The sequence below is a fragment of the Ambystoma mexicanum genome, chromosome 1q (assembly GCF_040938575.1).
Source record: "Ambystoma mexicanum isolate Mex_15411 chromosome 1q, UKY_AmexF1_1, whole genome shotgun sequence".
NCBI lineage: Eukaryota > Metazoa > Chordata > Amphibia > Caudata > Ambystomatidae > Ambystoma > Ambystoma mexicanum.
Genome location: NC_090922.1, coordinates 308,648,340 through 308,660,786, shown reverse-complemented (window position 1 = coordinate 308,660,786; position 12,447 = coordinate 308,648,340). Strand labels below are relative to the sequence as shown.

General features: G+C 46.5%; 1 protein-coding gene across 5 annotated transcripts in view; it reads right to left on the bottom strand.

Annotated features, from left to right (window-relative positions):
* THAP7 (THAP domain containing 7) overlaps positions 1-12,447 on the bottom strand; it is a 357,684-nt gene that overhangs the window by 67,322 nt on the left and 277,915 nt on the right. The window lies entirely within an intron of this gene.

Genomic DNA, 12,447 nt, shown 5'->3' with positions numbered 1-12,447 from the left:
ATGAACACACAGGAACTAGTCAGGAGAATTCAGTTTTACTTAACAATGCACTTAAACATTCAAGAGTCTAGTCTGTCTGCACCACAACATTACAAAAATGATACACTGCAGCCATTGAGGAGCAAAGCAGCTGCTACAGAAAACCTGCTGCAGGTGGCATTGCTTTGTTTGAATTATGTTTTTTTACAAAACTTTTGAATCATGATTTACATGCAAGTTACACAAGTGTAATGGATAATGGGGTAATGTTGGGCCCAACGGAAGGAAATGTGCACACTTTACTTGGATACAACCTATAATCCACACACTCCAGGGGCCTCTAGACTTGTCAAGGGGGACACTATTATTTTTTTTATTAAACCATTTTTTATTGTTTTCTTTGTATACAAACTCCACAGCACACCCAACAGTGAACATTACAATATTCAACATCATTTGCATTAATGTGTGTGTACCACTGCCCTCCCATACCCTCCCCCCTCAAACTCAAGCTTACTCCTTCGCCTTCTACGTGCTCCCTTCCAGGGGAGCCTTTCCTTCCATACTCCCAGAGGTTTCATGGTCACTTGGATCTGTTTGGGTGGGTTTGCTTAGTGTGGCCACTAACTGTCCCCAAGCCGTTAGTGTTCCCGCTTCATCATCCTCCCCCCCAGTAGACTGTCTCGTACCATATTGCTTCATTTTACGTGGTCTAGAGAATCCTCCCACCATGCATGCCCATACTGAATCCACATCTAGCGTGATGCCCTTCTCAGCGAGTCGGTGGGTGACCTCCCTGCAGAATCTGCGAACCTCCAGACATGCCAAAAACATGCTTCAACCCCGCATTCACCTCTCCAAATTTGGGGCATATTTGTATCGTGGTGCTCTTAAAATCGGGCTATCTTTTGAGGGGTCATGTACACCCTATGGGTCACATATAGCTGGATCTGTTGTAACCTCGCGTTCCTAGACACTTTCTTGTGGTACCTCTGTGCTCTTTCCCACTGTCCATCATGCATAGGCTCCAGTGCATCTTCCTCCCATTCCAGTCTCAATTGGGTCACCTCTTTCCCAACCCTGGACATCACTAGTTCGTATATCCAGGATACTTAGTGCCCTCCTTCCGATATATCGTATATTGGCTCTATGGCCGAGTCTGGTTCATCTTCTAGTGCCGCTTCCGACCAAGTGGCTTTTATCTGCTTCCTCAGTCTAATGTAGGTGATGTATTGCCCGGGGTGTACGCCAGTATCTTCTGTTAGAGTTGTGAATTCCAGTGCTTTTCCTTCTCGCCATACATCTCCAACTGTCGCTATGCCCACCGGTTCCCAGTGTCTACGTATCGTCTTCCTCAGTTGTACATCCGCTCCCCTCAATACCGCTAGCGGCACTTGGGGGGGGGGGGGGTGGAGTATGGAGTCGGGTTTTTCATGACTGGACGCCTTGCGCCATGTCTGCCATCCCAATTCTAGCAACCTAGATCTCTCTTTCAGCTCAGACTTGGGCAGCCATATTAGTTCTTTCAGGAAGAAGGGTGTGCATTCAGATCTCAGCAGTCTAGACTCTGCTGTTGTGTCTTCAGTTAGCCACCTGGCCACATACTGTAGTTGCCCAGCCAGGTGGTGTATTTCAAGTTTGGTAATCTTACGCCTCCTTTCTCGTACGCATTCTGTAGCTTTCATAGAGCCACTCTGTTTCTAGTGTTGTGCCAGATAAAGCTTCTGCATATGCCCTGTAGCCTATTAAAGAAGCATTTGGGCAACATATATGGAATGTTCACAAAAAAAGTGCAATAGCCTGGGCAGTACCACCATTTTCAACAATGCTACCCTTCCCATCATGACTAAGGGGAGTTTGGCCCAAAACTTCACGATGTTCTCAATGTTAGTTACTGCTTTCTCTGTATCATATTTGTGTTCATCTTCTATATTGTGATATATATCGATCCCTAAGTATCTGAATGTATTAGTCTCCCAGGGTATTTGTAGGACTGGCAGGTTATTTTTTCATCTCCCTAGGGGGAATATGCACAACTTTCTAGGGTTAACTGCTATACCGGAGAATGATGCAAATCTCTCCATCACTTCTAGGATGTATTGCAAGTTTTCTTCTGGATACCTCAGATACAGCAGCATGTCGTTCTGCATACAAGGATATTAGGTGCAGGCCTTCTCTAGTGTAGATGCCTACCTCTTCGTATTGTTGCCTTAAATATATTGCTAGGGGTTCCAGTGCAAGGATATACAGCATGGGTGACCCTGGGCAGCACTGTCCAGTGCCCCTACTGAGCAGCCATTCATCCGAGATGATTGCTCCCGTTTTAACCGTAGCGAGTGGCAAGCTGTACAACATCTTCACCCATCTCAGGTACCCAGGCCCCATACCGTATTCTTTCAGGGCCGCCATCAACCAGGGCCACCTCACCGAATCAAAGGCTTTCACCGCATCTAGTGAGACTATTACCACTTCGTTTGCATCTCCTTTGGTCTGTTCCATGCAGTGGAGCCATCTATGATTATCGGCTATGCTCCTGTGCGGAACATATCCGGTCTAGTCGTGATGTAGGAGGTTGTCTATGACCAATCGAAGTCTGTTTGCTAGTACCGCTGTTAGTATTTTGCTCTCCTGATTTAACATGGATAGCGGTCTGTATGATCCACAATCCGTATCAGGCTTTTTTGGTTTGAGAAGTGGGATAATTATTGCCTCTCAGAGAATTTGGTAGTCTCCCTCTTTCGAAGGCCTCATTCAGCATCGCTAGTAGCGGGCGGGAGTACCTCTGCCTTGTATGTTTTATAAAACTCACTGGGAAGCCCGTCTGTCCCCGGGGCCTTGCTCGTTGGTAGTTGTCTGAGTATTTCCAGCTCCTCTAGTGTAATGGGGGCATCTAAATTCTCTTTCGCACTCAGTTTAGGTAGCCCGATGTCCTCTAGTATCTCCCTCATCTCATTCTCATCGTCTCTCCAGTATCTTCGTATAAGTGTTGGTGAAACTTCAGGAAACTTTTGTTCACACCCTCTTGGGCATCTAGTGTTTGGCACTTTCTCCCTTTATCTCCCTTATCGCTTGTCTTGGGGTTTCTTGTTTGTATAGCCATGCCTGCAGCCTTCCTGGTTTATCTCCCCCTGCATGTTGCCTTTCTATGTATTTCTTGTAGTTTAGGTTACATAGTCTCTCCCAGTGTCCCCCGCATTCTTGATGTAATTGGCTCATGGTTTCGGCCTGCTCTAGTGCGGTGTCTCCTTCACTCATAATTCTTTCTAGCTTCTTTTCCGTTTTTTGTTACTCTTATTATATTGCTGCACCTCCTACCACTACCTTCAATGCCTCCCACAGGGTGCTTTCCGATGTTACGCTTCTGGTGTTTTCAAAATATTCTATTATCTCTTCTCTTAGGTCCTCTCTAAATTCGGCATCTTTCAGTGCTTCGGCTCTAAGCCGCCATGTTGGGATCTTAGCTCTGGGGGGCTGGTGCTGCCATGTTAGGATCAATGGTGAGTGGTCTGAATGGACCCTTGCTTTGTATTCCGCCTTCGCCATCTCCCCGGAGAGTTCCAGGTTGGCGAACATGTAAACCAATCGTGTGTATAGGTTTTGTGGGGCCGAATAGTGTGAGTAGTGTATCGTGTGGGTGGCACGACCTCCACACATCTTCTAGCCGAAAGAATCCCAGCAGGGTCTTCAGGGTCCTAGCAGCTGGGGTAGGTTTATTCAATTTGTTATCCGATCTGTCCACCCTGGGGTCTAGAGTACAATTGAAATCTCCCCCCCACATAGGACTGTGCCTCCCATATGTGGGCTGATTGTTCCATACAGGGCCCTGAAGTAGGCCACTGTGTCCTGATTCAGGGCATATGTATTAATTATACACAGCTCTCCATTCTCCAGCATGCCTCGTACCACCACCATTCTCCCATCGGACTCCACGGAGGACTGTAATAACTGAAAGGGCACATGTGGTGCGATCCAAGTAACTACTCCCCTGGCATATGCCGAGTACGTTGCCTCAATGATAGTCCCCTTCCATTTTCTCTGTACCACCTCCGGTTTCTCTTTTGTGAGGTGGGTTTCCTGTAGCAGGGCTATGTCTATTTGCTGCCTTTTTAATTACATCATGACCTTGTTTCATTTCAAGTAGCTATTGAGACCCCTGACATTCCAGGTTACTATTTTAAGGTCTCCCATCTCACGTTCCACCTATAAGCTTGTTCCCTAACAAACAACTCCCCAATCCCCTTCCCACCCTCCTCCCTCCCTAACCCCAAATGGTGCCGAGCTCCATCCCTGGATCTCAGGCTAACCCGCATTTAGTCCTGCCCCGGCTAATCCGGTGTGAAGGACACAGCAGGGGGTTGCCACACTACTGGCAATCTACCTAGTCTATCTGATGGGGTGCGGGTTGGGCTCTCTGCATCTCCCGCATTAATGCTTATGTGTGCTCTGCCCGCCTTATATATTGCCCTTGTTCTAGCTACCATAAGCAGATCTATATTCCAGTCCCAGTGTCATACAGCACCTCAGTCTTGATGGTCACCATCTCACTTGTTTCCGCCTTCTCGGTGGTCGTTCGTTTCCAACGGGCCATTCTGTGCATCCAACCATTCCATAGCTTGTTCTGGGGTCTCAAAGAACAAGGCCCTGTTTCTATGAAATATTTTCAGTTTTGCCGGATACATCAGCATATATTTGTAGTTTGCCTCACATAGTCTTCTCTTGACCACTCCGTAGTTCAATCAGCGTCTTTGCGCCTGAAGTGTGTAGTCTGGGTATGCTGTAATTGCTGCTGATGCCCTCCGTATCGTGCCTCCTTTTCGGAAGTGTTCCAGGATCTTCTCCCGGTTTCAGTAGTTTAGTATTTTGGCGATGATCGGCCTCGGAGGGGCTCCCGGCGCCGGTTTCCGCGTCAATGCCCGATGGGCTCTCTCCACCGTGAACCCTTGGGTGAGCTCCCCTCCCATTTCTTGCAGCAGCATAGTTTCAATGTAGTCTGTGGGGTTTGATCCCTCTTCGCCTTCTGGGAGCCCTACTATGTGTATATTGTTTCTCCGGGCCCGTCCTTTGGCCTCCTCAGCCCTGTTCTCCAGGTTTCTCACTTGCTGGCGCAATATGTGGATCTCAGAAGTGTGAGTTGTGCAGGCGGTAGTATTTAATTGTACTTCTTTCTCTAGAGCACCTGTGCGTTCTGCTATCGCTCTCAAGTCTTGTCGCAGTAGGCTCATGTCCTCTTGTACTGCGTCGATCTTATGTTCAAGCGACGTTTTGAGACTTGTCATTGCTGCTTCCAGTTTGGTTTCCCAAGTGACCTTCAGGTCTGCTATTGCTTCCAAGATCTGTTGTTCCCACTTGTGAGTTACTCTTTGTTCTTGGCTCTCTCCATTTGTGTTGGTGTTCTGGTGTATTCTTCCATGGTGGGCTGTTTTCCTTTCGTTTTGGGTGCTTTGGCTGCCATCCTCGTGTTACTCGGTGTGCTTGCCTGCAGCCACAGGGGTTCATGCATCTTTTTTCCGAACTTGCGTTGGCTTAGTGGCGCTTGGCTTTGTGCCTGGGGCACTTGACTGTGCCGCCATGGCTATGGTGCCTCTCCGGGTGTTGGAGGCATTGCGGAGTGCATTAGCACAGTGTGCCCCAGTGGTGTGTCCACTCTTTTCCTCTTACCCTTCAGTTATGGTGACTGTATGTATTGTTTCTGGGCCCGACTCCAGGCACCTGTCCCATCTCGCCTTCCCAAGGGTATAGCGCCTTGTCAGCACCAGAAGTGTCCCTCTCCTGCGCTGGCTCCTAGATGTAGAGGCCTCTCCGTTGTTTTCGCCCTACTAGTTTGGGGCACTAGCGATATACGTTGTGGGGGGACCTTGTCTTGTATGCCAGCCTCTGCTTCAACCCCTCCCCAGCCACCCCCCTCCAAACCTCAACCCCCTCCCACAGGTAGTATTTTGGTGCATTAATTGGTTATGCGTAGGGTCCAGATTGCAGGAAAATGTCTAATGGTGACGGGTTGGTGGTTAATAGTCATGAGCAGGTAGATGGTGAAATTTACAGGGACCCATCGTTCATCTGGTTAGTGGATAGAATTCAATTTTTGGGATTTTCTTGAGCCACTTTGTGGGTTACCAAAACATATCACTTACTTTTTTGCTGGTTTGTCTTTTTTTTTAACTTTAGGTTTGCAGCCTGAGGACTTCTACTCAAGTCCCCCTGCAAATTAAACCCTTTTTTTATATTCTTCCGTATGGCTACTGTTAGTAAAGATATTTTGTTGCAGCTGTCCAATCATTGACATCAATGGAACCCCAATTTGTTCCTATGATTTGAAACCCGTTCTGCCATATGGAGGTAAATAAAGCCTTTTTGCTTTACTTTCTTTGCTCAGCTCCTCTCTTTTGGGTGCACGGGTCAGTTCAAAGGTCTACCAGGGCAGGGGGGAGCTGGTACCCTTTGCCGGATTTTACTGTTGCACAAATTACCTTCCATTGAAATGCTGCTCTGGTATCCTTTCTATTTTTTTTACATTTCTGTTACTTTTATGAGGTGTCCTAGACTGGCTGGAGGCAGATGATTTTTTCTACTGTGCCTTTTGTTTTTACCACATGCGCTTTTGCATTTTCCCACATAATGCCATATTAAGTACTGTTAAAATGGACTGCCAGAATCTGGCATAGTGGACAGATTTTAGGAGGCCACCCTTGTTATGATGAAGGGGGGCTTAGAGCGATAGCCAAGGTATGTGGCTGAGCAGTTAAGCAGACCTTCCAGGATTTTGCAGCATGAAATGGCAAATTTTGCGGCACAAACCTTTATTTATTGCGGCATTTTTGCAGGACATTTTGTATTAACTGGAGGGTGTAAGATTGCCACATTGCAGGAAATAGGCAGAGTGCAAGGCTACAAGAGAGCCAGGGTATCATTATTATGTATCTTTTGCATTTAATAGGAAGAGTCCCAGATGTCTCTGGCTTGGCAGAACCGTGTTTGATTTGGATACATTTCTGGTTTAATGTTCATGCCTATTTAATAGTATCAACTAAATTGATCATTATCAATTGTAATGCTGAAAATATTCCCCTTCGATGTTCTCCAATTCCCCAAACACCCACACACCTCTCTCACCAACACACATCTCACCAACTCTCCATCACAACTTACATTCCTTAACCTCTCACTCCATCATACAAATGCTCACATGCTTTGTCACACTGTCAAGTCACTATTTGCACTGCCCAGCCCCTGCCACACTCCAAATCATACTCCCAACTCACACCTTTACACTCTACAATTCCTCCCGCAATATATAGTCCTTCATTCTTTTGTGCTGCTTCTGCATCTTGCTTCCTTTCTCCCATTCTATCGCACTCTTGCCTCATCCTTTTTCCCCAATCTGCAGCTCACTGCCTCTTTCTGGCCAACAGCTTCCTCTCTGCTTTCTGGCTCACTGACCACACGCTCCCTCTACTTCCTGTACCTCTGCTCGCTCTCAGATTTCTGGCCTACCGCATCACTGCTTCCTCTGCTCTCTTGTGCAACGCTTCCTCCTCTGACCCACTGTTCTCCCTCTGCTTTCTTGCCTATCACTTCACATCTCACTCACAACTCTCCCTCTCTCTCTCATAGTGTAACCATTTTTTAAAAAAAAATTTTAAATGTAGATTTTGACCCAGTTCCTCAAATAATGGGGCATTTAAAAAAAAAAGAACAGAGGATATGCTATTTTTAGACAACCCATTTTTGGAAATGAGCAGGTCGCCTTATTCTCAAAGGTGACCGGCGCATTTCCACGGGCTTGAGCTGTAGCGCAAATTGTGCGCTGGCCAGCTGCCTTGAATGGTGGTCTGGGTTGTTTGACTGAAGTGTAATTATTTGCGGCGGAATTGACCATAGTCAATTTCGCTGCAAATTGATTTGCAATTCAGCCAAACAACCCAAAATGTACCTTTCACCACCACCCCACCCTCTCCCCTACTTAACTGCTTGGTCACTGCCGCTTCCCCTGCAACACTGTGGTGCCAGATCCGTCCCTCTAACGCGGGTCACATCCAACTCCGCAGGGTCCCTTTTTCGTCATTTTCTTTTCTTTCTGTCCCCGCCTCCAATCTTGAGGAAAAAGGGGAAAACACTTCTGCAACCACCCTAGACCAAAAATACTGAACATGGGGAGCAGGTGACACCCTCGCAACACATGTTCAGTATTTATAAAAATTGATCGAATCATACTGGACGAAATAGGTCAAATTGTAACATTCGATAGATTTTTGTCATCAAAATGGGCAGTACTTTGAATAGAATCGCTCCCCCGACAGTGTTGTGCAAGCTCCCAGCGCCTTTCACAGGGACAGGCCCTCCAGGTGGCTGCCGCTGTAAAATGCGACCCAAAAAATGCATTTTTATCCTGTTTGAGGAACAGAAATGCAAGCGACACAGCAGCGGTTCATACCTTAAAAGAAATGCATGACAGGGTCAGGAAAGACCCTATCATGCAGTGGCAGCCCCACATCCCGTGCGCGTAGGGTTGCCTACAATTTCTGCACATTTAAAAGTGCATCTTGCTTGGAAATGAGGGATGCGCTTTTAAATTGACAGTAACGCCACTTTATTTGATCAAGGAGGTGAAAAAGGCCATCTGAATGGGCGCGCATATAAAATGTGCCCATTCATGTGTCCCTTGTGAATTGGGCTGCACTTTTTTGGGGCGCAAGTGATGAGATGTGTTAGCACATTTCATTTCTTGTGTAAAAAAAAAAAAAAAAAGTTGAGCACCTGGCACCCGGAGTATTATTTTTTTAAAACAGTAATTTTTGCAGATTACTAAAAAAAAAAAAATTTTTTTAAAATGCTGTTTTTACACAAAACTGCCGTTTTTGTGGCATTGTGCGCAAAACGGCTGTTTTCGCTGCATTTTGCGGGATCACAAAATCGCTATAAACTGGAGGGTCTGGTTAAGGCTTAGTCTCAGCAGATTGTGAGTGGGGTCAGTGGCCCTCAATGAGTCAACACAGGATAGCACACAATTATACAAGTTCAACAGTCGGTTATAAAAATACAGTTATTTATTTAGGCCTTTTGAACAAACTGCAAAATAAAGCTAGCAGGCAGTGTATCACACAGAAGAACAAGTTACTTTCTTACCTGGTTCTTTCGATGGGATGTTCCTCCAACGTATTCCTCATCTTAGATATATCCTTACCATCAGCTTTGCTGCTTCGGAAAAAAGTCGCTCCACCAGAGGGCGCTCCACTCGAGGCTGCAGCATCGATGTCCCTCAGCAGCATCCGTCGAGCGTCAACCGATGTATAAATGCCTCGAGCTCACCCGTTGGCCTCAGTTCGTTTTTTTCGTATATTGTAGCCAATGTATTGTAGTAAATTGCATGCCTCTTTTGACCCAAGCCTTAAAGGAATTTTGAGTATAAACCACGTAAACTGTACTGTGGGGTAGGCTGGGAGGGTCGATAAGGAATACGTGGGAGGAACATCCAATCGAAAGAACGTTACAGTTGGTAAGTAACTTGTTCTTTGAATGGATTGTGTCCTCCCACGTACTCCTCATCTTAGATAGACTCCCAAAGCATTTGTTTTGTATTGGAGGCGGGAGTACAGAGATATTAGTCATGTACCGAATTAAGTACTGATTTAGCAAAGAGACCTCCCTGTGAAGAAGTCGGATTTAGGGCATAGCGTTTTATAAATGTGTGCATGGATGACCAGGTGGCTGCTGCGCAAATATCTTGCACTGGGACACCCCTTTGAAGTGCTGTTGAAGTTGCCATGCCCCTGGTTGAATGAGCCCAGAGCCCATCTGGAGGATCTTTCCCAGCCAATCTATAACATTCAGTTATAGCAAAAATTATCCATCTAGATAATGTTTGCTTAGTCACTGCCAGCCCCAATTTACAGCCAGTGTATCCTACAAAGAGTTGGTCACACTGACGTAATCTTGCCAATCTTGAAATATAGAAACTAAGAGCCCTCCTAGGGTCTAATCTATGTAGCCTTTCCTCCTCCTTACTTGCGTGAGAGGGAAGGTAAAAAGCAGGCAGTGTTATTTTCTGTGACAGGTGAAAATCTGAGACAATGTTTGGCAAAAGAGATGGTTTGACCCTAAGAACAACCTTATCTTTATAAAAGATGGTGTGAGGAGGCCCGCTAGAAAGTGCCTGCAACTCACTTACCCTGCGGGCTGATGTAATTGCCACTAGAAGGATGGTTTTTAAAGTAAGGAGCCTTAACGGACAAGAATGTAAAGGCTCAAATGGGATGCATGTGAGGCACGTTAGTACTAAGTTTAAGTCCCACACAGGTACTTGAAGGTATTGGAGGAAACACATTAAGACCTTTTGAGAATTGTGTAATCAAAAAGGTATTTTGAATTAAGATTCTTCCTCCGAGGAGTGTTTAAAAATAGCTAGCGCTGCTAAATAACCATTTATCGTGCCAACCTGGAGCCCCAGATTAACCAAGTATAACAGAAAAGACAATATTGTGGGAAAATTACACTGAAAAGGGTCCACATTCGTATCTCTGCACCAGTTACTGAACTTGTTCCAACATCGGTACAGAGATTTAGTTGCTGGCCTTGTGGCCGAAAGCAAAATCTCCATGACGTCACCCGGAAGGCCCCAATACTTGTATCTCAGCCTCTCAGAAGCCATGCATGAAGGTTGAGTGTCTTGACCTCTGGATGGAGAATGTGACCTTCCTCTTGCGAGAGAAGATCCTCTCTTTGTGGAAGACTTATTGGAGGGCAGATGGACATGTCGAGAAGGTCTGGGTACCACGTTCTCCTGGCCCAATCCGGGGCAATTAATTTCATGGCTTTCCTGAACTTTATCAACCTCCTGAAGGTACTGGAAACTTCTACAGGAGTGGAAATTCCCAGTCCACCATGAACGCGTCTCCTCGAGCTCCTCTGAGGAAATTCCCCTGAGCAGTACAGTTCGCACTTCCTGTTGATACTGGTCACAAACAGATCCACTTGAGGGGTTCCCCAAAGGGCGAAAATCTCTTGAAGGACTTCCTGAGATAGTTCCCACTCGTGGGAGACTGCTCAGCCTGCTCAGAGCGTCCGCCGATGTGTTTTGCTGCCCGGCTAGATGAACTGCCGATAGAGATCCCTTCCTGTATCGCCCAGAACCAGAGCTGCACTGCTCCTCTGCACAATGGTAGTGACCCTACTCCTCCTCTTTTGTTGAGGTAGTATATGGCCACCGTGTTGTCCGTCATTATCTGTACAGAGGGCAGTAAGGCCTTCAGAGGTAGTCTGATTTCACTCGGCTCTAATAGGTTGATGTGTAGTTTGGAATACAATGGAGACCAATGACCGCTGATTGTCAACTCGTTGGTTTGAGCTCCCCACTCTTTGAGTGAGGCGTCCGTCACTACGGTAATCTCCGGCCATGGTTGCCAAAACGATTCTCCCCTGAGGATATGTTCTCTGCAAGCCCACCATCGAAGATCATGTGCTACTCTGGTTGGAACTTGCAAAAGATCTGACATTTTCCCTGAAAATTGGGACCATGGAGTCCTGAGGGCCCATTGAAGGGATCTCATCATCAATCTGGCTTCTGGCACCAGAAAAATGCAGGATGCCATAAGATCGAGCAACCTGAGAAAAATCGAAGGCCGGTAGATGCTGGGCATTCTGGAATTTTGTTATCTGCAGAATGTGGTCAGCTCTCTCTTCGAGAGACGAGGCTTTGCCCGAGCAAGTATCCAGGACTGCTCCGATAAACTGGAGTTTGTGATGGTATCTTGTTTAACTTTTTGAAGTTCAGAGAAAAGCCTAGTCTGAAGGAAGTGGCAGGTCTTGGATAGATGCTCTTGGGCTTGTTCGGGAGAAAGTGCCTTGATCATCCAATCGTCCAGGTAGGGGTAGACGTGAATCCCCCCTCTCCTGAGGCTTGCTGCCACCACCGCTATCAACTTTGACAAAACTCTCGGGGCAGAGGTCAACCTGAAAGGCAGAACTCGAAACTGATAGTGAGAATTGCCAATCGCGAACCTCAAGTACTTCCTGTGTTTGAGATGTATTGCCACATAAAAGTAGGCATCTTGAAGGTCCAATGATACCAACCAGTCTTGGAGTTGGAGAGCATGAAGGATCTGATAAAGTGTGACCATCTTGAACTTGTCCTTCCTGAGGAACTTGTTCAAGTTTCTCAAGTCCAAGATGGGTTTCAATCCTCAGTCCTTTTTTGTTATGAGGAAATACGGGGAATACCAACCCTTGGTCCTTTCCACTACAGGTACATGTTCTATTGCATCTTTCTGTAGCAGGGTTAAGACTTCCTGCAACAGGAGCGGGTTTGGGCATTTGGCAGAGTTTTATCCCGGCGGGTGATTTTGAGGTTTCTTTTGAAAAGGAAGGCAGTAACCTTGCGATGCTGTTTCCAGTGCCCAAGCATCTGAAGTAATGCCCCACCATTCTTCCAGATGCTGTGAGATCCTGCCCCCACCAGAGTCTTGTGGGTCAAAA